Raw genomic sequence first — 21,349 nt, 5'->3', positions numbered from 1 at the left:
GGAACTATATTTTTATTCACGACATGATATGTGTTTTGCTTGGAGCGTCTTGTATCGTATGAGTCTTTTATTTTTGTAGTGTCACAATCATCCTTGCTGCACACCTATCCTTGCTGCACACCTTTTGAGAAAGACATGCACTCATCGTGAATTTGCTAGAATACTCGTTGAGCTTCGCTTATATCTTTTGAGTTAGGCAATTTAGCTCACATGTGCTTCACTTATATCTTTTGAGCTAGATAACTTTGCTCTATGTGCTTCACTTAGATCTTTTAGAGCACGGCGGTGCGTAACTTGGTAGTTGGCTTGTGCTATGAAAGTAGTCCCAAAGGTGATAGGCACCCAAAGAGGATAAAATGGGACTTCCTTCTTCCTGTGCATTGATTAGAAAGAGAAGTTTGATTCCTCTCAATTAGTTTTGAGACGTGGATTTGGTAATAATAAGAGTTATGTTAGTAGGGTGTTGTGAATCTAGAAATACTTGTGTGGAAGTTAGTGATTCACGTAACATGCACGTATGGTGAACCGCTATGTTAGGAAGTCAGAGCATAATTGATCTATTGATTGTCATCCTTTGTGTTGCAGTCGGGATCGCGCGATGGTTAACACCTACCAACCCTTCCCCTAGGAGTATGCGTTTAGCACTTTGTTTCGATTACTAATAAAAACTTTTGCAATAAGTATGTGAGTTCTTCATGACTAATGTGAGTCCATGGTATAGATGCACTTTCACCTTCCACCATTGCTAGTCTCTCTAGTGCCACGCAATTTTCGACGGTGCACAAACCCACAATATGCCTTCCTCAAAACAGCCACCATACCTACCTACTATGGCATTTTCATAGCCATTCCGAGATATATTGCCATGCAACTCCCATCGTTTCGTCTCATGACTTGTGCCGTCACTCTCATATTGTAATTTCATGATCGTAATATAGCTAGCGATATGTTTCAATGTCACACGCCAAGCTAGATCCTTGCACATCCCGGTACACTGCCGGAGGCATTTCCTATAGAGTCATCATTGTTCTAAGCTTTGATCTCTGAGTAAATAAAAGTGTGATGATCATCATTATTAGAGCATTGTCCCATGTGAGGAAAAAAAGAGGCCAAAGTTGCCCACAAATAAAGAGATATGGAAAGAGGCCAAAGAGCCCAAACAAAAAAAGAGAGAGAAAAAGGGAGAAGGGAAAATGCTACTATCTTCTCCACACTTGTGCTTCATAATAGCACCATTATCTTCATGATTGCGAGCCACTCGTTTTGTCACCACCATATGCTACTGGGAATCTTCATTATGTAACTTGGCTTGTATATTCCAATGATGGGCTTCCTCAAAATTGCCCTAGGTCTTCGTGAGCAAGCAAGTTGGATGCACACCTACTAGTTCTCCTTTTGAGCTTTCACATACTTATAGCTCTAGTGCATCCGTTGTATGGCAATCCCTACTCATTCACATTGATATCTATTAATGGGCATCTCCATAGCCCTTTGATACGCCGAGTTGATGGGACCTTCTCATCCTTTTTTGTCTCACAACCTCCACCTGAAAGTGCGTTATATCGACTAGAGGGGGGTGAATAGGAGATTTTTAGAATTTCATAACTGAGGAGATTCCTTTTGAGGAAATTCCTCACTGATGACTAACTTACAACAGAAACAGTAAAGGATCACGAGTGCAAAGTTTCACTAAAACATTTTTTCAGTATGAGGAATGTGAAAACAGATTGCACAGTAAGCTGGCATGCAGAAAACAGATGAGGATTAACTTGCGTGAAGAATTTGGGGTTGAGGAATTTCAGAGAAAGTCTTCAGCAAATTCTTCAAACAGTAAGAGTGAAAATCATCAACACATAATCTGAGGAATATAAAGAGTTGAGGAATTAGAACCCGTTTCACAGCGAAGGCACTAGTTGATGACCTAGTTCCAACTGCCGTGACAGTTGTACATCTGGTTTGGAGCGGCTTGGTATTGAAACGAAAAGACACACAGTCCCGTGACACACAGTCCCAACCCTATTCTCCTTGGGCTAAGAACACACAGTACTCGCCCAACACTCGTGGTAAGTCTTCAGGGCAAACTTCCAAACCCTCACAAACTTGGTCACCCGGTGATCCACAATTGACTGTTGGATTGCCCTAGACCATGCGAAGAAAAACGTTCAAAACCGTCAGAGTACCATCGGGCTTAAGTTACAACTCATTACATAAACACTTCAGAAGAGCCAAGAGTTTGTAACTTAAATATAGTTCATAAGCCCCAAAATATCCCGCGTGAAGACTAACTCTCAAGTTTCTCCCCCTTTGTCATCAAGTGACAAAAAGGACAAACTGAGGGCTAACGTCCGTGAAGACTTCACTCCTTGGCAGTTGATGAAGACGCATGAGGATTCTTGGGAGCAGTCTTCTTCATTGGACCGGTGGCAGTGTCTTGTTATTCTTCATCAGATTCAGCAGTGCGGAATGAAGAAAAAGTACTGTCCTCGAGGTCTGGAACTGGAATTGGCTGAATTTCTTCTTGGGTGGCCACGACCAGTCAAAGTCTTGCTCAAACTCCAGTTCTTCAAGTTCTGCTTGAGTCTTCAGATGAGCAAGTGTAGCCCAAGTGCGATCAAAAACCTCAGGAAGGTAATGATGGTTAAGCTTCACAACATTCTCCGTTTCATTGAGGGTTTTCACAATGGCGCCGAACTGGCGTTTGACCCACTTGTGATTTCGATCCACCTTCTGGTGAAGACTGAGAAGAGGCTCTCTGTTATTCATCACACGAGGAGCAACATGGCTTGGAGGATGAGTCTCAGTATCATCCCATGAAGAATATGCTCCAGGCTCTCTAAACTGGCCATCAAGGGGCCTAGCACCTTCATCAATGACAGACTTGCCTTTTCCTTCAACAGCCTCGAATGTCTTCTTGTTGACCCTGATAGGAGGCATATAACCAACATGATTGTTGAAATCAGCGTGAAACTTGATGCCTGTCCTTGTCCTGATGAATCTCATGATCCATGGAGCATATATCTTGTGGTCAAAAGGACAGATTGCATTGTCGGCCAAAGTACTCAAGAACAAATCATTGATGTTGGTAGGAATACCATGGATGATGTTGAAGAGGATATTCTTCATGATGCCTACAACATCTTATTCATCATCGTGGCCCTTGATCGACGCAAGAACGCTGCAGAGGATTTTGTAAACTGTCCTTGGTTCATATTTGAGCTCATGGATGAGGAAAGTCGTTCTTGGTGGTTTCCCTCTAGCCAAAGGCTTCATGAGGACTTCCATCATCTTGTTAGATAGCTCACTCTCATCATAAAGCTTCACGGCATCCTCCGAGGGAATTGATACTGGCAGTTCACGCAGTAGCTCAGTGGCAGGAGCCTTGTAGTGTGTGTTTTGCGTCATCCTGTCAAACACCCAGGTGTTGATATCTGCACGATCTCCAGATATGCGAAGAGTGGCATAAAATTGAAGAATAAGCTCACTGTTCCAGTCACAAATATGGGAGCACATTGGGAGGAGTCCAGCTTAATGAAGGACGTTGAGGACTGGAGCCAGGCATATTATTTCTTCAAGCTCAACATGAGGAACATGCCTGTGCTGGAAAATCTTGTTCCTTCCACACAACACAGAGGCATAGTAATTGAGTTGTGGCCTCGTCCAAAACTTCAGATGCCTGATTTGAGGCTTGTCATAGGGATTTTCTCCGATGAAGAACATGTGTTCTTCAAAGAAGGACTCCTTTTGAAACTTTGGCCGCTTTGAGAACGGCTGACGCTGCATGGGTTGAAGATTTTGCTGTTGGACTTGAGGGGAGACAACAATTATAGACTCTGGGTTGAGCACGACGAAAGCATTGTCTGGGTCTGGTGCATTTTCCTCAGCATGGTCCTCAGGGTGAGGAATTTCATCAGCTTGAGCTTCGGGCTGAGGAGCATGCTCTTGTTGCGCTTCAGGCTGAGGAATGGGATCTGGCTGAGCTTCACGCTAAGGAATGTCATCAAGTAGAGCATCTTGTTGAAGGTTTTGCTCTGGAGGAGGAATAGGTTCATCCCGAGGCTCAGCTTGAGGATCTTGCTCACGAGGAGGAGTTGGGTCAGCCTGATCCATAGGTTGAGGATTTTTCTCAGGACTGTAACTTTCATCAGCTTGCGGATTCTCAGTTTCTTCTTCCTCAGCTTGCTTGGTGACAGATCCAGATTCATCAGCTGGTGCAGCTGATCCTTGTGCAGTTTCTTCATGAGGAATAGAAGGCTGAGGACTGTCGTCAATGCGAATTTCTTCATGAGTGTGTTCCTCAGATGCAGTATCCTTCATTTCCTCATCTGGCCCTTTCTCCTGGTCTTCGAAGGTGACCATTTCATAAGATGGAACGATGTTAAGAGGCACAGGATCTAGTGGAGCATTTTCTTCAAGTGCTTTGAGGCGCTTGGCCTCGGTGTGCTCTTCTGCTGATGAAGCTTTTCTCTTCTTGGCTTCCTTTTCAGCAGCCCTTGTCTTTTTCATGTCTGATGCATACGGAGTCATCTTCTTCACCTTTTAAGCTTTTGGTGAAGGTGTTTTCTCAGCAGATTCATCAGTCGGCTTTGAGGAAGCAGCTGGAACAGGGTCATCAGCTCGCTTTGAAGAAGCAACTGGAACAGAGTCATCAGCCGGCTTTGAAGAAGCTGCTGGAACAGAGTCATCAGCTGGCTTTGAAGAAGCAGCTGGAACAGAGTCGTCATCTGGCTTTGAAGAAACAGCTCGTACAAATTCATCAGCTGGCTTAGCAGCACCTGGAGCAGATTCAGTCTCACCAACTGTGGCAGATTCATCAGCTGGCTTTTTCATGGTGATTTCCTCAATTACCGGTTCATTCACACGGCTTTCTTGAGGGATTTCCTCAGCTTGAGCAGTTTCATCAGCTGGTTCTTCAATTAGAGGCTGAGGAGTTGGTACTGGAGGGGCAGCTTTCTTGTTGTAGTCGTTAACAGCTTCAGTAGCAAGTTTGATGAAGTTTCTTTTGAGACTTTGACGGTCAGAAAGCTTGGAGTACTGATCTGTCAAAGTCTTTAGCTCTGCCTGTTTTGAGGAGATTCTGGCTGAGGAATTTCTCCTTCTTGAGCTTAGCAACCTTGGCCTGTTTGGCTTGCTGCTCCTTCCACTTGGCCTCGTTGATGAATGTGGCCACCATGTGGCTGATGCCAGGGGGAAGTTTCAAATCATCAAGTGGAGTGTTGGGGTCCTCATACCAGATATTGATGTAGTCAAGGAGGAGTTTTGGGTCCATGGCCAAAGGAATGAAGCTACCAGAAGCTTGAGCTACCTTCTCTTGCCTGTTTCTGATCATTGCTTGCAGAGTTTCATCATCAAATTCATCACTGCCTTCTGATGCAGAAGGGACCGTGATGATTTTGCTTGGGCTGGGTCTTCTTCCTCTCCCAGCAGTCACCTTAGTCTTCAGAGGAGTTGGTGAAGACTTTGTCTCCGAGCTTGTTGCAACTGGGAGTGAGGAGCTGGAGGTAGCGGGCAGTGGCTTCACTACCGGCTTCTGTTCAGGTTTTGAAGCCTGTGGTGGTGCTGAGGATTTTGGTGCTTAGGGTTTTGGCACTAATGCTGGAGCTGTTTTCTCTTGAGGCTTTGAAGCCTTTGGTTTTGGCGGCACATATTTTTGTTGAGGAATTGCCGAACCAGAAGTCTCAGCAGCAGAGGTAGTAGCGGCAGTTGAAGCAGCGGCAGTTGAAGCAGCGGCAGATGATTCGTTGAATTTCCTCACAGCAGCCTCTGCCTGGTTCTTGAGCTTTTCCAAGTGTTTTTCCTGTTCATCAGGATAATCATCAAGTGTCTTGAGGCTTGAGGGATGTGCTTCTTGATAATCCTCAAGTGGGGCCCGTTTGCCAGGAGGTTTCAGAGCGAATTTCTTCGCATATTTGGCAGTGACGAATCTGTACCCCTTCCACTCCTTAGCCCATCGGCGTTCTATCTTCTGAAGCCGAATCTTTCTTTTGGACATAGTTTCATTTTCATCAGGAGTGCAGTAATCCAGGTATATATCCTCAGGGATATATGCGGCTGTATTTTGCTCAAGTTTCTTGCCTCCCTTTTCCTTCCTGTCATCCTCCATTTTCTTCAACTAAGGATTTTGCTGATGAGATTGAACTCTGGAGGACTCTGATGGGACTTGAAGATTTTCTTCAAGAAACGCTGCAAATGAGTTAATTTGATGAGAACCGAGAGATTCATTAGCTGACATGTGTGTAGTTGTGAACAGAGTATAGTTGCGAGGAATGTGGAGAGGTCATATGCGTTCTCAGATTTGAAGAAAATGAAAAAATTTGGCAGTTGAGGAACTTGACCAGTGGTTGAGGAATTTGCCTAAGCATACTGTTCTCCGGTTTCAGAGTTGTACATATCCGAAAATTCGCACAACTGAGGAATCTCGTGAAAATCTTAGATGCTTAGTGAAGTTCATCAATAGTGTGGTGATAGGCAGTGTTTGAGGAAAAGAAACACATGGATTCTTGAGGAAAAACAGATTTCACATCTGATAGGTAAAATAGTAGATCAAACTTGCTATAAAAATTGGGTTTTTATTTACCCTAGATGGCGCGCACGAAGAACAGAGAAGACTAGCAGGGAGGAGCTCTTTCGGTGCGTGTCCAATGTGCCCTGACCCGGCAGCAGAGGACGTCTATGGCGGCGGCGGACGAGGATGGTCCGACTCCGGCGTGGTTTCGGCGACGGAAAAGTCGAGGCAGCGAAGCTTTTCTTCACTGGCGTCGAGACTTCCCGCGGTGGCGCTAGGGTTTGGAGCTTTTGCTGTAGCAGGAGAGCGATGGATCGAGAAGTGTTTACCGAGGGGGATGGGAACATATTTATAGCCAGGCAATTACTGTTGGCGCGAGGAAATCAGACCAAATAGCCCTCTACGTCTCCGCAGGACACGTGTAGCTTACTAGCAAAGCGGTGGAGATCGTGGTTATCCAAACAAGGAAAGTGGGGTTCAGTTACTGTTCATTAAAAAAAATATTTTGGAAGATTTGAGGATTTTATTACAAAATCATCAGCTGACAAGGACGCAGTGAGTATTTCGAACAAAGTTTCAAGTAGAACGCCTATGAAGAATTGAATAGACTGGATGAGAATAGCATAGAGGGAAAGTAGGGTCCGATCACATTCACTTAGATGAAATATCAACTTGAAGAAATAGCTATAAGTGAATGTTGTTGAGGACTTGAAATCACAGTCTATCTAGGTAAAGGAAAGTCATCAAGTGTTTTTGAAGATTTGACTAACTTGAGGGTTTTGTGATAAATCGTCACAATGATGAAATTCAGTTTTGAAGAAAAATGATTTTGAAGAACAAATGTTTTGAAGAAATTCAAATTTTGAGGAAATGGAACTTTGAAGAAAATCAACTTGAGGAATTTCACGTTGGGCGGTGGCGTGACCCACCATATAAGAATGTTCATTACAAACGCCGCGTACAATTATTGTAGGGCCCTGAGAATCAATTTCTTCGTTGATTTCTTCACACTCACAGTGATATTCTTCATTAGTTGAAGAAAATCGATTCATCATGTGTTGCACATCTAGGTCATCAATTTTGCATAAGTGTTAGGATGTGTGCGTGTTTTTACAAAACATTTGAAGATTCTAAGATATTTAGCTCACACCGCAACTTGCAAAACCTTTTCTCATCCAAGGGTTTAGTGAAACTATCTGCCAGTTGATCATCAGTCTTCACATGGTCGATGAGGATATTGCCCTTGTGGACATGGTCCCGAAGAAAATGATGAGGAATGTGAATGTGCTTGGTCTTCGAGTGTTGTACAGGGTTGTATGCAATCTTGATTGCACTCTCATTGTCGTAGTAGAGAGGCACATTCTTCATGTTGATGCCGTAGTCCTTGAGGGTTTGCTTCATCCATAGCAATTGAGCACAGCATGAACCAGCAGCAATGTACTCAGCTTCGGCAGTGGAGAGTGATATGCAGTTCTACTTCTTTAAGGACCAGCAAACTAGTGATCTTCCGAGGAAAAGGAATGTGCTAGATGTTGACTTGCGATCCACACGGTCACCAGCATAGTCAGAATCAGAATACCCTACCAGATGAAGATTTGAGCCCTTGGGATACCATAATCCTAGTGTTGATGTGTGAGCTAAGTATCGAAGAATATGCTTCACAGCCTTATGGTGTGATTCCTTCGGTTTTGTTTGAAAACGTGCACACATGCAAACACTAAGCATTATATCTGGCCTAGATGCACATAGATACAATAAAGAGCCAATCATAGAGCGATATACGTGTTGATCGAATTCTTTACCATTTTTGTGAGTGCCGAGGTGGCTGTTGGTAGGCATTGGAGTTTTGGCACCTTTGCATTCATGCATGTCGAATTTCCTCAGAACATCCTTGAGGTATTTTTCCTATGATATGAAGATTCCATTGCGTTGTTGACGAATTTGAAGACCTAAGAAGAATTTCAGCTCCCCCATCATAGACATATGATATTCTTCACTCATCATGTAAGAAAATTCATCACTGTATAGTTTGTCAGTACAGCCAAATATAATATCATCGACATATATCTGGCCCACAAATAGCTCATTATCATAGGATTCAGTGAAAAGAGTTGGATCGGGTGAACCAGGTTTGAAGCCTTTCTTCATGAGGAATTCCTTCAATGTATCATACCATGCCCGAGGGGCTTGCTTGAGACCATAGAGTGACTTTTTGAGTCTGAAGACTTTGTCTGGATTCTTTGGATCCTCAAAACCTGGGGGCTGAGCAACATATACTTCTTCCTCAAGCTTACCATTGAGGAATGCACTTTTCACATCCATTTGATATAAGATGATGTTATGATGATTAGCATAAGCAAGTAGTATTCGAATAGCTTCAAGTCTAGCAATAGGTGCAAAAGTTTCACCGAAATCTATTCCTTTAACCTGGGTGTAGTCTTGGGCTACAAGTCGTGCCTTATTCCTCACCACTTGACCATCCTCATCTTGATTTTTTCGGAAAATCCACTTGGTTCTGATGATATTGTGCTTGCAAGGATCTGGTCGTTTAACGAGCTCCCATACGTCATTCAGCTTGAATTGAAGAAGTTCATGTTGCATAGCTTGGATCCACTCCGGTTCCAGGAAAGCCTCATTAACTTTTGAGGTTTTTGTGATAGATACAAATGAGAAATGCCCACAAAAGTTAACTAAGTGTGAAGCTTTTGAGCGAGTGAGAGGACCTGGCGCGTTGATGTCATTGAGGATTTTGTCAAGTTCCACTTCATTTGCAATCCTCGGATGAGCTGGTTGAGGATTTCGTCTGGGCTGAGGAATTGGTTCTGGAGCAATTTCCTCAGGAGCACCTTCTTGATTTTCATCAATGATGGGGATGATTTCTTCATCATTTTCCTCAGCGGGAACAATGTCTTCAGTATGTTTGAGCTTTATTGCTTCCTCAGGAGACAACTCATCTGGATCAGAAGGCAATTGCTCTCCTTGCGAGCCATTAGTTTCATCGAACCGCACATCTACAGTCTCAACAACTTTGTTGTGATAGTTGTTGAAGACTCTGTAGGTGTGCGACTCCTTTCCATAACCGAGCATAAAACCCTCATGTGCCTTAGGTGCGAATTTTGAGCTATGGTGAGGATCTCTAATCCAACATTTTCCACCGAAGACTTTGAAATAACTTACATTGGGTTTCTTGTCAGTGAGGAGTTCATATGAGGTTTTCTTGAGGAATTTGTGAAGATATACCCTGTTGATGATATGGCCTGTAGTGTTGATTGCTTCAGGCCAAAAGTGACGGGGAGTGTGATATTCTTCAAGCATGATTCTTGCCATCTCAACCAGAGTCCTGTTCTTCCTTTCGACGACACCATTCTGTTGAGGAGTATAAGAAGCAGATAATTCGTGAGTAATGCCAAGTTCATCAAGATAATCATCAAGACCAGTGTTTTTGAACTCTGTTCAATTATCACTCCTGATATGTTTGATCCTGATGCTGAAGTTCGTCGAGGCCCTTGAAGAAAATCGTTTGAAGATTTCCTGCACTTCAGTTTTATATAAGATGATATGCACCCACGTATATCTGGAATAATCATCAACTATGATGAAGCCATATAAAGATGCTGCATTTGTTAGTGTCGCATAATGAGTAGGTCGAATAGATCCATGTGAAGCAATTCGAATGGACGAGTAGTAGTCATGATAGTCTTCGAGGGATGCTTGGATCTGGTCATTTTCCCAGATTCACATGCACCACAGAGATGATCCTTGAGGAATTTGACTGATTGGATGCCGATGACATGCTTCTTCTGCGCGAGCATATGCAAATTCCTCATGCCTGCGTGACCGAGTCTTCGATGTCACAACCACTCTTCTGAGGTTTTTGCTAGTAAGCAACTGGCTGGTTGAGAACCTATAGAGAAATCAACAATGTACAAATCCCGTCTTCTGACACCTTCGAAGACTTTGGATTTGTCATATTCCATGATCACAACACATCTATATCTACCAAAGATAACAATCATATCAAGATCACAAAGCATCGAGACTGAGATGAGGTTAAATCCAAGGGATTCAACAAGCATCACTTTGTCCATATGCCTATCCTTGGAAATAGCCACTTTGCCAAGTCCCAATACCTTGCTTTTACCTTTGTCGGCATATGTGATTTGCTTCAGAGGTGATGGAATTAGTGGTATATTCATCAGCAAGCTTTTATCACCAGTCATGTGATGTGTGCAGCCACTATCAAGAACCCACTCACTACTCTTGGGTTTGTCATCCTGGAGATGAATTTGTACAGCTTACCATCTCATATGCTTCAGATTTGAAGAATATGATATCAGTTTCATCAGATAGGAATTTCATCATAACATAATTATAAGGACGTGTGAAATATTTCTATTTCATCAATGTTAGCCTACGTCCTATCAAGCATTTCCTCAGATCTCCAGCAAATTCTTCACATGATGATTTTCATATGGAGACCTGACCTACAAAAGTGATTAGTTCAATTTCTTCACCACCCACATCTGAAGAGGTGGTAAAGCATTCATCAACCTTCGAGCACCATATGAGAAAGGAGGCATTGAAGCTAATGCACTTCTCTTAGCAGTAGGGGGGTTAAAGTACTCATATAATATGCAGAGAACTGGGTTGAGGATTTATGAACATAATGATTTGAAGAGTAACGCTCATATTCATATTCCTTGTAGTTTCCCTGCATGTTAGAAGCATTTGCACGGGTACGAGCATAATTTTGACCAGTTGAGGATTTTGGTCGTCTTGAAGACTTTGGTCCTCCTGAGGAATTTGATCTGGGGTTCAAATTCTTCATTGGTGATGTCATGAGGACATTCACCTGAAGATTTTCAATACAACTTTTGGGAACCCAGATTTTCCTCAAGGGAGGGCCATTCCTGCAGTTAGTTCTAACATATCGAGCAAATACTTCACCAGATTAATTTTTGAACAACTTATAGTTGGAGTCACATGAAAAACCAGTTATAATGGATGGATCAAAAGGAGGCCCAGTAGCAGCAACCCATGAGGTTTTGGGATACTGCTCATGTTTCCAATAAGATCCATCAACATTCAATTTCCTCTCAAAGGCAATTCCTTCTTTCCTCGGGTTCCTGTTCAAGATCTGCTTTTTGAGCACATCACAAAGGGTCTGATGTCCTTTGAGGCTTTTTTATATGCCTGTCACATACAATTCCTTCAGCCTTGCATTTTCATCAGTGACATTTGTGTTTTCCTCAAGTGAGGAATTTGACACTACAGGAGCAGTTGAAGAATTTGTAGCAATTGAAGCATTTGATGATTCTGGTTAAGAATTAGAAGTTTCTCGTTCAATGCATTTAAGACATGAAGGAATGAATTCAACTTGAGCAGCACTGATCTGTTGAGCTAGTAATGAATCATTTTACATTCGAAGATCATCATCAGAAATCCTCAACTTCTCTAGATCAAGCTTTCTTTGAAGAAATTGATAGGAAAGTTTCTCATGATCAGCGAGGAGTGTAACATGACGATCTTGAAGATTATCAAATTTGGACCGAAGACTTTTCATGTCATCAGTGAGGATTTGGGTAAGATTCATTTCATCATTCAACAAATCATCGCTTCTATCTAGCAGTTTTTGAAGCTTTTCCAAGGAAGCTTGTTGTTGAGTGGCAATGATAGCAAGTTTACTGTAACTGGGTTTTTCATAATCATTAGGTTCACATTTACTTGAATCAGAGGAGGAAGCATCTTTCCGTACCTTCGAACCTTTTGCCATGAAGCAATAGGTTGGAGCGAAGTCATCAGCATAGTCATCAGTCTGGATGGTGTTATCATCTTCTTCAAGGTTGAAGATTGACTTGCTGACGAAAGTGGTTGCAAGTGCAAGACTAGCCTATCCGGATTATGACTCTTCATCAGAACCCTCCTCTTCATCACATTCCTCTGATTCTGCCTCGGAATCCATTTCCTTGCCGATAAGTGCCCGAGCCTTTCTGAAACTAGTCTTCTTGTGCGATGAGGGCTTTGAAGATGAGGATTTTGAAGATTTCTTCTTCTTCTTCGAGTCATCGGAACTGTCATCCTTGTATTTCTTGTTCTTTGATTCCTTTCCCCAACGGGGACAATCAGCAATGTAGTGACCTCATTTCTTGCATTTGTGGCAGGTTCTTTTCTTGTACTCCTCAGATGAAGATTCTGATTTCCTCATATCTCTTCTTGAAGATTTACCGAACTGGCCACGTCGTGTAAACCTCTAGAATTTCCTCACGAGCATTGCAAGCTCCTGTCCAAATTCTTCAGGGTCACCAATGCTACCATCCGAGTCTTCTTCACTAGATGAGGAAATTGCTCTAGCCTTCAGTGCACGTGGTCTAGAATAGCTTGGTCCATATAGATCTTTCTTTTCTTCTTGCTGAAATTCATGAGTATTGAGTCTTTCGAGTATATCAGCTGGATCAACCATCTTGTAGTCTAGTATTTCTTGAATCATCAGAACTAAAGTCTCAAATGAAGAATCCAAAGATCTTAGCAGTTTCTTCACAACTTCGCGATCAGTAATGTCTCGAGCTCCCAGTGCTAGCAGTTCATTTGATATGTGAGTGAGGCGATCAAAAGTATCTTGGCAGCTTTCATTGTCAAGCCTCTTGAAGCGATTGAAGAGATTGCGAAGAATATCAACACGAGAATCACGCTGGGTTTACTTTGCACAGTCTCTCCTAGATAAGTGTCGCTGAGCCCAAAGCACTTACTCTTCCAAACTGGCCTGGGCTCAGATGGCCACAGATGATATTCTTTTCTTGAGAACCAAGTTGCTTGAATTTCTTCACATCAGCAGCAGAGATACTAGCAGAGATGATTGGGACACCATGTTCCACAATATACTAGAGATCATTGTCTATAGCTTGTAGATGCATCTGCATCTTGGTCTTCCAGAAGGGAAAGTTCTTTGCTTCGAAAGTAGGACATGCTGAAGTAACCCTAATCATGCCTGCAGTCGACATAACTAAAACTCTAGGTGGTTAAACCAAAATCACACAGAACAAGGGAGTACCTTGCTCTGATACCAATTGAAAGTGCGTTATATCGACTAGAGGGGGTGAATAGGAGATTTTTTAGAATTTCATCACTAAGGAGATTCCTTTTGAGGAAATTCCTCACTGATGACTAACTTACAGCGGAAACAGTAAAGGATCGGGAGTGCAAAGTTTCACTACAGCAGTTTTTCAGTATGAGGAATGTGAAAACAGATTGCACAGTAAGCAGGCACGTAGAAAACAGATGAGGATTAACTTGCGTGAAGAATTTGGGGTTGAGGAATTTCAGAGAAAGTCTTCAGCAAATTCTTCAAACAGTGACAATGAAAATCATCAACACATAATATGATGAATATAAAGAGTAGAGGAATTAGAACCCGTTTCACAGCGAAGACAGTAGTTGATGACCCAGTTCCAACTGTTGTGACAGTTGTACATCTGGTTTGGAGCGGCTTGGTATTGTAACCAAAAGACGCACAGTCCCGGGACACACAGTCCCTACCGTATTCTCCTTTGGCTAAGAACACACATTCCTCGCCCAACACTCGTGGTAAGTCTTCAGGGCAGACTTCCAAACCCTCACAAACTTGTTCACCTGGCGATCCACAATTGTCTGCTGGATTGCTCTAGACCATGACGCCTAACCGTGTGGAGGATGCACAATCCTCAAAGGTAAAAGGCTTCAGTCCCACACAGGAACAACTTCTTCAGTGATGCTGAATCACTTGGTTCTCGGTTTGTGGTTTGGTGTTTGGGGTATTTCCTCACTAATGAATTACTCTCGAAGACTCTAAGGAATTTGGGTTGCTCTTACGAGAAGTGTCTGTTTCTAACGGAGCAGCCAACCAGCTAATGGTTGTGGGGGGCGGCTATGTATAGGCTGCGAGCATCCCGACATGATTTGACATTATTTGCCCTTAACTAATATGACCGTTGGTGTGGATAAGATCAATGATGTGGCGCGTCTATCGAAGCGGTCGGGACCCTCAACTGTGAGATTCCTCATGTCACTCATATTCCTCACTTGAGGCTTTTGGTAGGATTAGACTTGGTTTGAGCATCATGAGGAAATTCATTGCAATGTGTTAGCTTGACCCCCTTTAATAGTACAGTGTTCCTATTACTCAAGTGTGAAGAATATAAAACAGAAAGAGTAAATCTTCATGCTTCAAAGTCTTCAGAATGATTTTCTTCAGGACACACCGAATTCCTCAATATCAATATCTTCATGAGGAATATCAATTTCATCGCAAATTCTTCGCGATTCAATTCTTCACCTTCAGACCAATTTCTTCAACCGAAGATATACATTTTTAGGGGTCGATATTCATCGAATATCTCAAACTCCTCAGCGACTTATAGATCCTGTGTACACTCATGAACACATTAGATACTTAACCTGTAAGTCTTCAAACCACCAAAATCACTAAGGGGTACTAGATGGACTTACACCACCACACTCTATTCCACCTATAGTGCTATATCCATGGCTCACGCTCATGTATGAGAATTGAAAAAGGTTTGAGAAAGTAAGAGTGCGAAAACAATTACTTGGCCAATATCGGGGTTGTGCATGATTTAAATTAGTTGTGTGGGGATGATGGAGCATAGCCAGACTATATGATTTTGTAGGAATAACTTTCTTTGGCCTTGTTATTTAGAAAGTTCATGATTACCTTGCTAGTTTGCTTGAAGTATTATTGTTTTCATCTCAATAGCAAACTATTGTTTTGAGTCTTACGGATGTGAACATTCATGTCACATGAAAGAAGTTACAAAGGACAACTATGATAGGTAGCATTCCACATAAAAAATCAGTCTTTATCACTTCCCTACTCGAGGACGAGCAGGAGTTAAGCTTGGAGATGCTTGATACGTCTCCAATGTATCTATAATTTTTTATGGTTCCATGCAATTATCTTGTCAAACTTTGGATGTTTTGTATGCCTTTTATATCTTTTTTGGGACTAGCTTATTAATTCAGTGCCAAGTGCCAGTTCCTATTTTTCCGTTTTTTTGACCATTTTCAGGGGAGATTATTAAACGGAGTCCAAACGGAATAAAACTTCCGAAAATATTTTTTCCTGAACAGAAGATACGCAGGGGGCGTGAGAACCAAGGCAAAGGCCACCAGGGGGGGCCACAAGCCCCCTATGCGCGGCCAGGGGGGCCGCGCCTAGCAGGCTTGTGGGCCCCCTGTGGCTCGTCTGCCCTACTTCTTCCGCCTATAAGTCCCCGAAAAATCCAAAACCACGAGAGACATCCACGAAAATACTTTTCTGCCGCCGCAAGCTTCTGTCTCCGCAAGATCCCATTTGGGGCACGTTCTGGCACCCGGCCGGAGGGGGATTCGGATACGGAGGGCTTCTTCATCAACACCATTGCCTCTCCTATGATGCGTGAGTAGTTCACCATAGACCTTCGGGTCCATAGCTAGTAGCTAGATGGCTTCTTCTCCCTCTTGGATCTTCAATACAAAGTTCTCCTTGATCTTCATGGAGACCTATACGATGTAATCTTCTTTTGCGGTGTGTTTGTCGAGATCCGATGAATTGTGGATTTATGATCATATTATCTACGAATCTTATTTGATTTTCTTGCGATCTGTTATATGCATGATTTCATATCCTTGTAATTCTTTCGAGTTGTGGGTTTTGTTTGGCCAACTTGATCTATGATTCTTGCAATGGGAGAAGTGTTTGGTTTTGGGTTCGTACCGTGCGGTGACCTCACCCAGTGACAGAAGGGGTAGCGAGGCACGTATGTGGTTGTTGCCATCAAGGGTAAAAAGATGGGGTTACACCATTGGTTTGAGTTTATCCCTCTACATCATGTCATCTTGCTTAAGGCGTTACTCTGTTCGTCATGAACTCAATACACTAGATGCATGCTGGATAGCGGTTGATATGTTGAGGAATAGTAGTAGATGCAGAAAGTATCGGTCTAGTTGTCTCGCACGTGATGCCTATATGTATGATCATTGCCTCAGATATTGTCATGACTTTGCGTGGTTCTATCAATTGCTCGATAGTAATTCATTCACCCGGTTCTATCAATTGCTCGATAGTAATTCGTTCACCCACCGTAATATTTGCTATCTTGAGAGAAGCCTCTAGTGAACACTATGGCCCCCAGGTCTACTTCACATCATATTTTCAGCCTTTCACTTTTACTTTGTTGCACTTTCCGCCTTCGGATCTCACCTTGCAATCAATCGTGAAGGGATTGACAACCCCTTCGTAGCGTTGGGTGCAAGTTTGCTGTTTTTGCGCAGGTACATCGGTGCTTCCTGTTGATACTCTTACTGGTTGGTACCTTGGTTCTAAAAACTGAGGAAAATACTTACTGCTACTGTGTTGCATCACCCTTTCCTCTTCAAGGGAAAAAAACCAACGCAAGCTCAAGTGGTAGCATGGCACAAAGAGCGGAAACTATGTAGCAGCACGATGATGAGACTTCGGGAGTTTTTACCCAGGTTCGGGCCGCTGCGAAGTGTAAAACCCTACTTCTGCCTTGGTGTATTGATTGAGGAAGATGGAGTTTGCACAAGTTCTCCCCCGTCAAGGGTTGCCGCGGAGAGCTGTCAAGTACGTACAAGCACACTTGGTTCTAATCCCTTGGGGGTTCGAATCTACCAAGTATCGAAACTCAAGTGTCTGAATCCTTTGCTAGTTTGCCTTGGGCCTCCTTTTATAGCTCAAGGGGCGTCCACATTGGCAAACAATCATGACCAGATAGCTAATAGTGCTATCATACCTAACTCTGGCACTTAACAAAAAGCACCATAACTGCGGCCTTAGGTGGCGAGCAGGGTTGTGTTCCCGGCAAGCTCCTCCCACCAATTAGCGGGTTCTGGCTTCGTGTCTTGACACGCCTCTTGACGGGTGTCAACTCGTCGGAATATGTCTTCCGGCGCACCGCAACGTATTTAGCGAGAGCTACCTAGCCATTTGGGAGGTCGACACCTCATCGATAAGTGACTACTATAGCGATGAGTTGGAGAGGTGGCAGATTGGCCCATGCTTGGCGGGGAGGCGTCTTGCAAGGTCTTGTTGAGGATGCCTGTGCCTTCGCCCCTTGCACGTGCCGGGGGTTCTCGGCATTTCTTGGGCTGCTTGTGTAGGTCTTGTCGCACCATCAGCCATTGGGGGCCACGTTTGCTGGAGTCTTGGTCTTCTTGATGCGCTTCTTTGATCTCTCTTAGAGCGGCTTCTCCGGACTAGGCCAGGCCTTGATGGGGTGGTAGCATTTCCGGGTGGGTGGCTTATTGTCCGTGCACAAGTCAGGGGGAAGTAAATACCCATGTTTGTGTACCCCTACAGAATCCCCCGAGCCTCAGCCATACATGTCATTGGGCATGATGGGTTAGGCTCCCCTAATGCACAGACATGTGTCGAGAAACTCTTGTCCCTCCCACGACCCACGTCCAATCCGTGCGTTTACCTCGGGTCGTGAGGTTGCCGAATAGTAGCCATTGGGGAGTAAAAAGGGGACCACCTAGTAAATAAACGGTAGTTCATTGTACAAATAACGAAGAGCCAGCCCCCAATGCAATGCCCCATACATAAGTAAGGGGTCGTGCAAAGGGGCCGCTGCTCATTCACATCTGCCCCTCCGCCATTTAACCCCCCTCCAGCCAAGAAACTGCCTCCGCTGCTGTCGTTACTTCTACAAGCATTGTCGAATCGCCTGCACGTCAAGGGAGATGGGGAAGAAGGCAACTGGCGTGAAGGGAAAACAAGCATCTGAGGCGAAGGAGCGGGTTGTTGATGAGAAGAAGAGGAGAATAGACGAAGCGGAGAAGCGCTGGCGGAAAGATGTGCTTTTCTCCTCGTCGAATCTGGATGGCAACACCTTGATCAGAAGGTACGCCTATAAGTGGGGGAGAGAGACAAAGGGGCATGAGGCGCCTGATGTTCTGCGAGATAGCCCCAAGGAGAAGACGCCATCATATTTGTAACGCTTCTTCTGCGCGTACTTTTACTATGACCTCTCTCCCCCTTCTCTGATTTCTTTTGTGCCATGATGGTGACGTATGGACTTCACCTCCTGGATTTCACACCCGCAATGGCGTGCATGGCGATCTTTGCCCAACTGTGCGAGAACTACGTCGGAGTCGTCCCAACATAGATTTGTTCAGGAACTTCTTCATCACTCGGATAGAGGACAAGAATCACCGCTTGGGGAAATTAGATCGATTCCCAAGGCCAAGAAGGAGGACTAGGGGTATCTCCCTCGCTAATATCGCGGGAATTAGGAAATGTGGAGGGGCGATTGATGTTGGATCAAGGACGCCAAAGCCCCCGAGTTGTGTTGTGCATAGACTGCTTGTGTCTCGCGCGACAACGACTGGGGTAGCTTGGGTCTTTCCGATGACAAGCTTCGTCCGGCACTGAATAGGGTGAACCACCTCAAAGATGTCATGCTTACCATTAATTATGTAGGGGCTGACTTCCTTTGGTACCGCATTCCACCGCTGCAAAAGAGGGATATGTTTTCTTGCGAGTTCAACAGCCCTTCCGACTGGATGCGGCTGAACCCACACACTGGCAACAACCTGACGATCTATTGCCATCCATGGTTGCCGATCAGTTGTTTGGTGCAATGGGACCGTTCTATCTACTGGGAAGTGTCCTCCCCTTGCATATTAACTTTGCTAGGAACCATATTCTATAGTGGATGCCAAATTGCAATGCTTCCGGGGTCAACCTGATTGGGCTTAACCCACCGTGGAAGACGAGATGGTGTGGCTCTCTATCTTGGAGGAAAGGGCCTCCAAGGAAGACGACAACCTGACTTCAGCCACCAGGGATGTGGAGAGGTCTTATATTGTTGCCCAAGTCGCGGAGGATAAACATGTCAGGGCCACCAAGGGAACAGACTCTGGGAGCGAAGGAGAGAAGGAATCCGGGGAAAGCGACCCTTCGTTAGAGGAAGACGAGAATCTTCCCCCGAAAGAAGCTGTTGGGTTGGAGTGTGCCAGGGCTTGAGCTCTCGAGGCCAAGGGCAAGGTGGTGAGGGAAAGAGGACCGGTAGTGGAGGAAGAGGGGCTCGAAACGGTCCCCGAGCTCCAGAACCAGGGCATACCCTTCGCCAACGTGTCCGCCGGGAAGTGTCAGCTCCCGTGCCTTCACGGGGTGCTCCGAAGACGAAGAAGACAATCTCCAAAGACGATGCGAGGGTGAACGTTGTCAATCCCCCATCTTTCCCAAGCCAAAGTTTCTCCTGTCAAGCAAGGGAGGATCATGGTGGTGGACCCCAGCACCCCGTCAAGCCCAACTTCTTCGCTTGGCTCGCCTTTGCCGGAAGCTCCAACTCTACCGCCAAACCCCGCTCCACCAACTCTGAAGAGGGGCAGATCAACTGCTCCACCTGCATCAAATGAGCTGGGAGCCATGCTCATGGCTTAAGAGTTAGTCCTTCGGCCACCTGTGTTGTCAAAGCACTTCATTTTTGATCTCTTGACTAATTTTGTATGATCATCTATTTGACATGGATGAGGACAAGGAGCCCCTCACGCATAGAGCCAAACGGTCCAAATCCACAGCAGGGCATGATCCCGTGGCAGACATAGGGCTAACGGGAGACGCATGGGAGAATCCCATGTTTAGCCCCCGGGCTAGCCTCCACCTTGAGATCCACGCGCAATCCCCATCCCGTAGCAGGGACGAAGAAAGGCATCCTCCTACCCTCCACACGGAGATGGGAGAGGTTCATCAGGGAGAGGCCCACCAGGAGGGGCTTTCCCTTCAAGACCTCTTTGTAACCATCGCCATGGGGAGGGATTCTCCAAAAAGGGCCTCCGCCGAAGAGCCTGTCCGCGTAGAAGCTGTTGTCGACGAAGCAGCGACGTATCGTTCCCCGACAGTTGACCTTGGCCGGGAAACATATATTCTCGTGCGACAGACACCATCTGGTATCCCACTAGCCTGTGACTTGATTTCCCCTGCCCTTTCTCTTTCTTTTGATTAGCTTTTTTACTTTGATCTTGCTGTCCATTGCCTTTGATTATAGCATCGCCATCCGAAGAACCAGAACTGATGGAAGTGGTGGCTATTATCGGGAAGGATGTTGTAACGGAGGTGGAGAATATTGCTGCAGCAGAATGTTATGACTCGGATGCCGGGAACTTCGGGAGTCCCTTGAAATAATGGTATCAAACCCCAGCAGCTCAACTGTCCCGTACTTAATCACTGACGGAAAAAACCACCCTTCAGTCTCTCGGACCCTTGCCTCAGAGGTGTCCTCTGACGTCGTCTCTGCAATCATGCTCGGACCAGCTGGCGATGGTCACCGCTTCACTGTGCCCTCCAACTCCAGACTTGTTGTTCTCAGCAGGCGCAGACATCGCCAAAGGGATTGAGCTAGTGCTGGTGCCGCTCCGTCAGAAAGTTGGAGGGGTCAATGATCCTGCTGACAGCGCCAAGGATCTGGTTTTGTTGGAATCTGTGGCTATCGGGATAAAGGACATGCAGAGCAGGTACAACATCAAGGAGCAGGCAGCCAAAGAGCAATGCGAGCAAGCCAGCCTTGTGGGCAAGCAGTTGAGGCGCAAGGGAAATGAACTGCAAGAGCGGTATGACCAGCGGGTCCATTCCCTCAAGGGGCAGTATGAGATGTTATCCATGGCTAAGGAAGACACGGAAGCCCGAGAGACCAGCCTGGTGGAGCGCAAAGCGCATCTAGACATGAGGAAGGCGGAAGTCTCCTCCCAGGAAAAGGCCCTCAAACTTTCCCTTCATGATAAGAAAGAGGAGTTGGAGGTTCGCCTTTTGCGACACACCAAGGAGCAAGAGGACAACCACAAAGGTGCTCT

The sequence above is a fragment of the Hordeum vulgare genome, chromosome 5H, assembly GCF_904849725.1.
Source record: "Hordeum vulgare subsp. vulgare chromosome 5H, MorexV3_pseudomolecules_assembly, whole genome shotgun sequence".
Taxonomy (NCBI): domain Eukaryota; kingdom Viridiplantae; phylum Streptophyta; class Magnoliopsida; order Poales; family Poaceae; genus Hordeum; species Hordeum vulgare.
Note: the sequence above shows the minus strand (reverse complement) of the source record.